At 43.5% G+C, this 8306-nt stretch overlaps 1 long non-coding RNA gene across 1 annotated transcript; it reads right to left on the bottom strand.

Annotated features, from left to right (window-relative positions):
- Positions 1-396: 396 nt before the first annotated feature.
- Positions 397-1835, bottom strand: LOC306777333. The gene is made up of 3 exons (XR_013771978.1): positions 1693-1835; positions 1439-1502; positions 397-594 (listed from the first exon to the last, which is right to left on the bottom strand). It is a non-coding gene; the product is annotated as an uncharacterized lncRNA (long non-coding RNA).
- Positions 1836-8306: the final 6471 nt, after the last annotated feature.

Below are 8306 nucleotides of genomic sequence, written 5' to 3'. Positions count from 1 at the left end.
GGCGCTGAGGGGGCGTTGCCAGGTGGCTGAAGTGCGGGTGGAGGGGGGGGGGGGGGGGGAATGTTGGAAAAAGCTTGGAGGTGGGGGCTGCAGGTAGTTTTGTAGAACAGCCAAGCAAACCACAGGGGTCCTGGGTCCTGACAGTCAGAACGACAACAAACCCCAGAAGAAGTCCTGCTGTCTTGAAAACACCTGCACACCTTAGACAACAGAGAATACAGAGGGACGACAATGAATGAGGAAACACAAAGAAAACAAAATCTGTATTTTTGATGTGAAACTGAAGTACCTTTTGGTCTGAAGGTCTCATGTGAGACTTGGAGGTTTCAGCAGCTGAAGAGGCCAACAGCTTAATTTCCTCCGCAAAGGACAAAGGAGGACTGAGCGATCCTTCCTTCTCTCCCATCAGATCCTTCACAACAGTGCTGGAAACCAACAGCAGAAACACGGCGCAGTGCGAGTGCATACAGGTGACTCAGTGGAGGTCACCATATCATTTTACAGCAGGAGAATATTTGTGCGTCAGGGTTACAACGAGGCCTTGTCCAGTCTGTCCAACTTCTCTCTCAGCTCCTGGACTGTCAGCCTGAGGTACTGGAGCAGAGAGACAACAAAACACACGTTCAACAGCTCATAACATGAAGATATTATCCGACAGCAGAGTGAATACTGTTCTTTCTACGATGAATGAGATCATCTTTACCTCTCTGGAATTGGAGTACTCTTCGACCGTTTCCTCCAAAAGCATTAACTGTGAGTTTTTCGATCACAAACAAACAACAATAAAATAATGTTAAAAGAAAAAGAACAGTCAAAATATTCATGTTTGAACTCCAAAGAGAAAGATCAATATTTCGGTTGCTGCGTTGTACTGGTGTCTCTGTTTCTACCTGACAAATAACCTTGTCCCTATTCTCAAGCCCTAACTGAGCCTCTTCCATTCCACACTGAAGAAACACACGACATAACAAATCAGGAGCTGTTTGACGACGTAACGCGACTCATGGTAGTATGAATGGAGAGAGGAAAAGTAGTGAAATATCTGCCATGTTGAATCCATGGTGTCACCTCAAGGGTTTGAAGTGAAGCCCTAAGGTTACTAACGCTGATCTTGTACTACTTACCTCTAATGACTGGACTCAATGCATGGACCCATGATATGCACATGTTAGAGCAGTCACCTGCGCCACATAAGCTAGCGAGTTAATATTTGTAGTTTATGCAATTTATGAATTAGAATTGTTGGTGGACTCATGCGACGACGACCACCACCACAAATTGTTGACCCCAGAGAACCTGTCCCTTAAACCTAGCAGCATTTACTCTGCTTCCTTTAAAACTTAAGGTAATCAATAAATACGGACCTATCGGATGCACACCAAGATGAATCGTGCATAAGACACTTCAGTTAATCATGCGAATACCAATAAAAGCTTACAGTAGTGAGCAATGGCATTACTCTCGAACAGACAGAAACCATCATCTCCCTGGTATGCAGGTACCTACAAACAACGGCAGAATTCAAGAATGATTTAACACATTTTAATCCAGAGAATCAAGCAGTTTTGCTAATGATAATTGATTGCAGTGATTGATTTTCAATTGCCATTGTAGACATCGACACTAAGCTACCGTGAACATGTGTTTCATATTTTTAAAAAGGTCCTACAAGCACATCATAACCACACCAACCTTGCCGAAGGGGAAGTTGTTGAGGAAGGCAGGAGTACGGTTTGTCTGCCCGAAGGTGAAGGCAGGGGAGTTGCTGGCGACTTTGAGGCGAGCCCCACTGTACTGGGCTGCAATCTGGGCCTTGAAGGCCTGCCAGTTCTCTGGGTACGTGTATAGTGTCTGGAAAGGGGGTTGAAAATAGCAATTGTTTAACTTAAAAATACACATGACTTCAGCATACATGTATCACATATTTGCTAGCATGTTGAACAGAAGTTAAGGCAACATTAAGATGTTTTCATGCCAATAACTCAATGGTTGCATACCAAAAAATGATTTATTCTGGCTGTATTTTAGTTACATTACATTCAAATATAATGTGAAAGGTCTTGACAAACCGACACATCTATGAAAATACAAGTGGTGCGTCAAATAAAGCCACAGAATATGTTTGAGTGGGATAGCTTGACAAATGGTTGATGCTATATAAACCTGGACGCACGACCATTTAAAACAGACTAGGCTGGAATGGAAGCAGGAGTCTAGTTTATTTAGATAAAACTAACTGCTACCAACGCCAAATGTACGTTAACTACGAGCAACTATCGTTTCACGTGGTTTCCAGCTTGCTTTAAATGCTAACTACCAATACCGGTAATATAGCGTTAGCCAAAGTAGCTTTAGCCAAAGAGAGTACCGGTTTGTCGTAGACCTTCAAACACAGGACATAAACACTAAGATTGTGCGAAATTACCTTTAAGTGCAACAATACGTTTTCACAGCTAGATAATAGTCACGGCAACGTGGCACAAGCCTGGGTCGGAAGAGGGGCGTCATTCTCTGTGAATGCTACGTCAGGATAGCAAAAAGCTAACTGCAGTTCCTACGAACACTGAATGAAATTCTTCGTAAATACGCCCAATAACGGCTACCTAACAGACGTAAAGCATCGTTTACGTTAAAAGGAACTCAATAGCAGTGCAGATGGGCCGGATTTACTGCGGATTGCGCCAGGAAAGTGAAAAGTAGTGATGTTACGAGATGTGCCGACGCTTCGAAGCGTGTGTCGAGTAATGGAGGGGGCGTTTCCTTGAAGCGCGTATCGAGGCTTGCTTCATTTAGGGGAGGAGCCACAAATGATGACGTCCGAAGCCTCGCTGCCCGGCTGTACCACGTGACTGCTTCGGGAAGTGGTTCAGATTTTGCCGAGAGGTTTGACAGCAATATAAACCACTCAGGCTCCATTCAAAATGTGGGTTGTTGGTGGAGAGTTGTGAGTTTGGATAGTTTGGATGGCGTTTATATAGTTTGGAGAGTTTAGAGAGAGATAGTTTGGATCGCGTTTATATAGTTTGGAGAGTTTAGAGAGAGATAGTTTGGAGAGTGAGGAGAGTGAGGAGAGGATAGGTGATAAGATGGAGCCAGCTAGGAAGAGGAGTATTTCTCCTGTGTGGGAACACTTTGATTTGATAACTCCTAATAAGGTAAGCTACATCTAACTCTATTTCAGACACATTAGGTTTGCTTATCAAGAACTGTATTTTTCACAGTTTCTTATTTTATTCAAAGGTGAGGTGTTTATTGTGCTCCAAGGAGTTGCGGTACAATAACACCTCATCCATGCTAAGGCATCACCGTGCCTTGCATGAGAATAAGGAGGAAACTGGAGCTTCACCTAGCCATTGTAAGTCATTACAATATTACAAATGCACCATCACAATTTTTCCCTGTTCACTTTTGTTTATTGTGCAAATAAAGACAGGTAACAGACACTGTATTTATTCTCTTTTAACCAGCCACCAGAAAACAAGAGCTGGATGAAGCCCTCGTCTCCATGATAGTGAAGAACACACAGCCCTTCAATATTGTGGATGATGTTGGATTCAGGGCGTTTGTGTCCAAACTGGATCCCGATTTAAAGTAATAGGATTTTTCAGCCAAACAAAAGCCACCGAAGCAATAAAACGACTGACCTCCGAGTGTGCCACCATTATACGGGCAAAACAAAGCAGAGAGGAAATCCCCCAGGCTTCCACCTCTCATGATGTCACAGGAGGTAATCTATTATTTTACATTTTGAGATTGATTATTCCGATGAGAACACTTAGTAACGTGATCTGTAGTTTCCTCTTAGGTAGCAAACTGTGGCATCGTTTAGACACCAGCGTCATGGAGGCACGGAAGACTCAAAATGTAACAGCAGATGCCACTGTGGAGGTCCAGCGCTACCTTTCCGAGCCAAATATAAGCAGGCTGGAAAAGCCTCTGGAGTACTGGGAGAGGCAAAAATTCCTATATGCAAATTTATATAGACTTGCTCTTGCGTTTTTGTGCACGCCAGCATCTTCTGTACCCTGTGAAAGGGTGTTTTCAAAGGCCGGAGAGGTTGTGTCAAAAAAAAGGAATTGTTTAAAACCAAACACTGTTGAGAAACTGTTATTTCTGAATAAAAATGAATAAAATGTCCCCTGTCCTGTACATCACTGTCCAAGTTCCACAAGCATATTCAGTCCCCTCTTCCTAGTTCCACAAGCACTTTCAATGTCCTCTGCCTGCTTAAGCCCATGCCATTTTCCTAAAGTGACATAATAACATCATTACACAACCTGCCATATCATATGATACTACCATTTTGGGAAAATGTACACACACAGAATACATTAACAAAATATTGTATTATGCACATGTCATAATTTATGTACAGAAATGATTTGGTCATACATTTTTGTAATTCCGTCATTCCCAACAGCCATAACAGACACAAAAATTCAATGCATCACATTATGTGGTTCAGATACAGCTGCCTGTGATTATACACTTGGCCAGTAGGTGGTATCGTGTGCACATGAAGCTTCGAGTAATGAACCCTTTCTCGAACCAATTGGCTGAAGTGTTGCGATGCCTCATGAGGCTTCATCTCGCCATCACTAGTATTACACATACTTACATGGTAAAACATTTTGCCGTAATGTTCAATTCGTAAATTTTTTGTTTTGATAAATTATCCAAAGCGTCTTGACAGAATCCGCCGCTCAATCGCGACCGTTCGCTTTCCGGGGCAAAGGGTAGGTAGATGGGCTTTTGTTGCTGCCAGTGCGCTCTATACTGACTCCTGGCGACGAGGAGGGGTACTGCATGATAGTGAGTTGACCTGTCCCCAGTCTCATGCAGTACCCCTCCTTGCCACCTAGATTCTAGGTTATTCAAAGTGAGAAGAGGATATTTGTGTACCAGTTGTATCCTTTTACCTGTAGGCAGATGCTATCATATCATCCTTGCAGTAGTGGTAACATCCTCCAAATACATACAACTTTCCAAACATTGCTGCCACTCCATGCCTGATATTTGGCTTGTCTGGCATCTCATCCAGCCTCCTCCACTCAATCTTCTTCACCAAACCTATACCACTGCGTAAGGAGTTTGCAAGCCACAGTTCCCTGCTTGGTATGCGCTGTCCCACATCTGGGTTCAGCTGGTCTCCTGCCTTTTCCAGCTGTCCTGCACGGGGTCATAACTATAGCATTTGTGTGATGAAAGAAAAAAGATGGAAATGTTCAGACCCTGGCTGTGCATCTGTGGGACAGATTATAGACTGTATATAGGAACAGACTGACCGACCAATTTAACGGTCGTGTCTAGAATGTAAATTGAAAAACTCCCTCGATAATGTTTAGGATATGTAAATCAAGAATGTTTGCACTTTCTTTTGCAACTCCCCAGGTAGCCAGCGGACTCGGCCGTATTGCGGCTGAGTGTCGGCTGACTGCTGTGTTCCGGCTCGAAAACGAATACGTTATTGTTTTAAACGTTTTCTAAATAAGTGATCCCCAAACGGGCCGCGGGCCGCTACCGGGCTGTGGATCATTTGGTACCGGGCCGCACAGAAAGAATAAATATTATATTATTTCTGGTTGATTGATGATCAGTCTGAAATAAGTTTTATTTTGAAAATTGACCGGATTCTCTCGCAATTTCATCCGCCCGACACATGTCTCGCTCACGTGATAGGTTACCTCTTCCAAGAAAAGCTTCATTTAACAGACAATATCAGGAGTCTGATTAAATACCAGGAGTAACTCTGACGCGCCAAACCCGCTCAAAACCAACATACACATACAGTGGGCATGAGGGTGGGTTCCGCTGTAAACAGGAAGTAGATTAGTTGCTCAAAGCCGCTAACGTGACTTCAGACGGTCGCTCGTAGGTCTGATTACGCCGCTGGACACGCTGCTCGCTCCAATAACAGCTGCTTCCTCCGTAATAATGCAGACTTTACAGCTGATAGTAAAGACAACATGGTCAGTAATGCCTGACCTTAAATAAAAATGTTTTAATTTACTAAAGATAGCACAGTATTATTGATGCATGCATGCACAGTGTTCCACCTCAATGGCTTGTAAATAAAAAACATGTGTATGTATATATAAAAATGAAGTACCTTTATACATGAGCTCAGAGACGTATTGTGAATTATATGAACTGTATAATATCAATGTCGAATGAGAATACTTCATTTCCGGCTTATGCCGGATCTGGGCCAGGTCATTTTGGCTACCTGGGTCGTGGGTACGGGATCCTACAAATTCACGCCCCTATCTTGTCCCACCTCGTCTGGAAGGATCAAGTGTAACAGCTTTATAACACAGGGATTGCAAAAAAATGTGACACAGGAAACTGGCATTTAAAAAATCTTTTTTTATACAGCCAACATTGCAGCAGGAGCCAAATACAAGACACAGCAGAGACAGTTAATAACTAGGCAAAGGCTGGGTCACTGTGGACTGAAGCAATGGTGGCTGAGCATCCAGATGGAAGCTGTGGGGATGCAGAAACTATAAAGCACGCCTTGATGGAGCACCAACTTTTCAACATTGTATTGGACTCTACATAATGATATAACGCACACAGTTGAGGTCTACAAATAAACCGTGGAGGGCAGCAACAGTCCGTGGCTGCGTCTAGTCTGCTGAAAATGAAAGAAGAAGAAATATGGGCGTGACACAGTACGACTCTACGATTGGCTGTTTGACTTGACCCACAACATCAACCATATATAACAACGAAGTAAAACAATGATGTCACTGACAGTTGGAAAGACTGGTAAATAATGTATATTGTCTACTTTCAGTTTGTGGCTGTAGTTGGGCAGTGTGAGCGTCCTTGGTGCTTTTGCCTTCGCCTTCATCGCCGATACATGCGTCGTGGGCTTCCTGCTGGTGTCCGCCTTCTTCTTCTTCCATCTCGTCCTGATGCTTCGGGGACAGACCACCAGGGAGTGGTACTCGACCCGCCGACCCTACAGCCTGGGGCTGCGGGGCAACCTGCGTCACGCTCTGGACCTTCGCTGGTACCTCTGCTGGCTCTGCCCACTCATCCCATCACCTCTCCCTGGAGATGGGATGAACTTCCAGGTGTTACGTGAATCTGGGGGGTGACCCCTCACGATTTTTAATTCGATAATAAAAAAAAATTGAAAAACGAATTAATTAATTTTTTTTATTTTTATTATTTCTATTTGGGTTATTAAAACTAGATTCCTTATGTAAATGTTTTCAATTCATCTGGAAATAATTAGTAATAAGCAAATAGGAGGCCTTTCGTGTGAAACCCACCAAAGTTTGAGCCGACGGGGCTCCGTGTCAATCATTGATGCGCAGATGACAGGAGAGCCGGCTGGCGGTGCATCAACCCTTGCGATACACCAGAGGGACCCAGACTCCACGTGACCCGTGCCCGGCGGAGCTGGTCCCTCCCTGTATGAACCCCTGGTGCCGTAAGATTTGGCTAGAAGGAGAGGATACGTTTTAATCCGTTCCCTATATGATTTTCACACCTGACCGTGCGGGAGATATTGGGGAAAAAGGGTTCCCGAATTCTTCTCCCTGTTTTGCCTCGCGCACTGCTTTACTCTAAGATTGACCTTTACCGGGTTCTAATATTGTACCGAATATTCTTTAATTGCTGACCACCAGCTCGGTCGAAGGCTGGCTTACTGTCTTATCTGACTCGATCCGCAGTAACTCACATGGACAGTGTAGTCTGTCGCTCTGACTATCATTTGGTTTTATAAGAGTCCAGTATTTACTGGTCTCTTCTATTTACTTTTTGTTTAGATTTTTCTTAATCCTTTCGTAATTGATAAGATCCTGCTTGAGAGCCCAAACAGATATAAAGCTCTTTCAAACGCAAGCGGGTCTATCCCGGTGACCTCTCTTAAACTAGAGCGAAACTAATTTGAATAAGTATCAGTGTGGTTTGTGCATGTAAAGAATGCAATCAGTAATGTACCGAGCTGGATCAAACACAACTTACCTCAGGGGCTGAAGGGGATCTGCTGAGGCGTAACCCCTCTCTGGGCTGGCTTCTCAAGAAAATATGAAGAAAAGGATTTGGTCGAAGAAACTAATTCGTTACTTATTTATTTGCATTGAAATCAAAGTATAGTCTCTTGGTCCAAAATACAGAGAAAAAATCATTAATCAAAATGTAAGAAAAATCACTTAAGTATTCAAAAACCCCTTCAGAGTAGTTTGCAGACAAATGATCTTTAAAAGCACTGACTCAGTCAGCAGACTGGCTGGCTGTGTAGCCTACGGAGGAAAAAGTTAATGATTCACCCAGCGCAGGGATAGACC

The sequence above is a fragment of the Melanostigma gelatinosum genome (assembly GCF_949748355.1).
Source record: "Melanostigma gelatinosum genome assembly, chromosome: 5".
Taxonomy (NCBI): domain Eukaryota; kingdom Metazoa; phylum Chordata; class Actinopteri; order Perciformes; family Zoarcidae; genus Melanostigma; species Melanostigma gelatinosum.
This window is presented reverse-complemented; position numbering and strand designations above follow the sequence as displayed.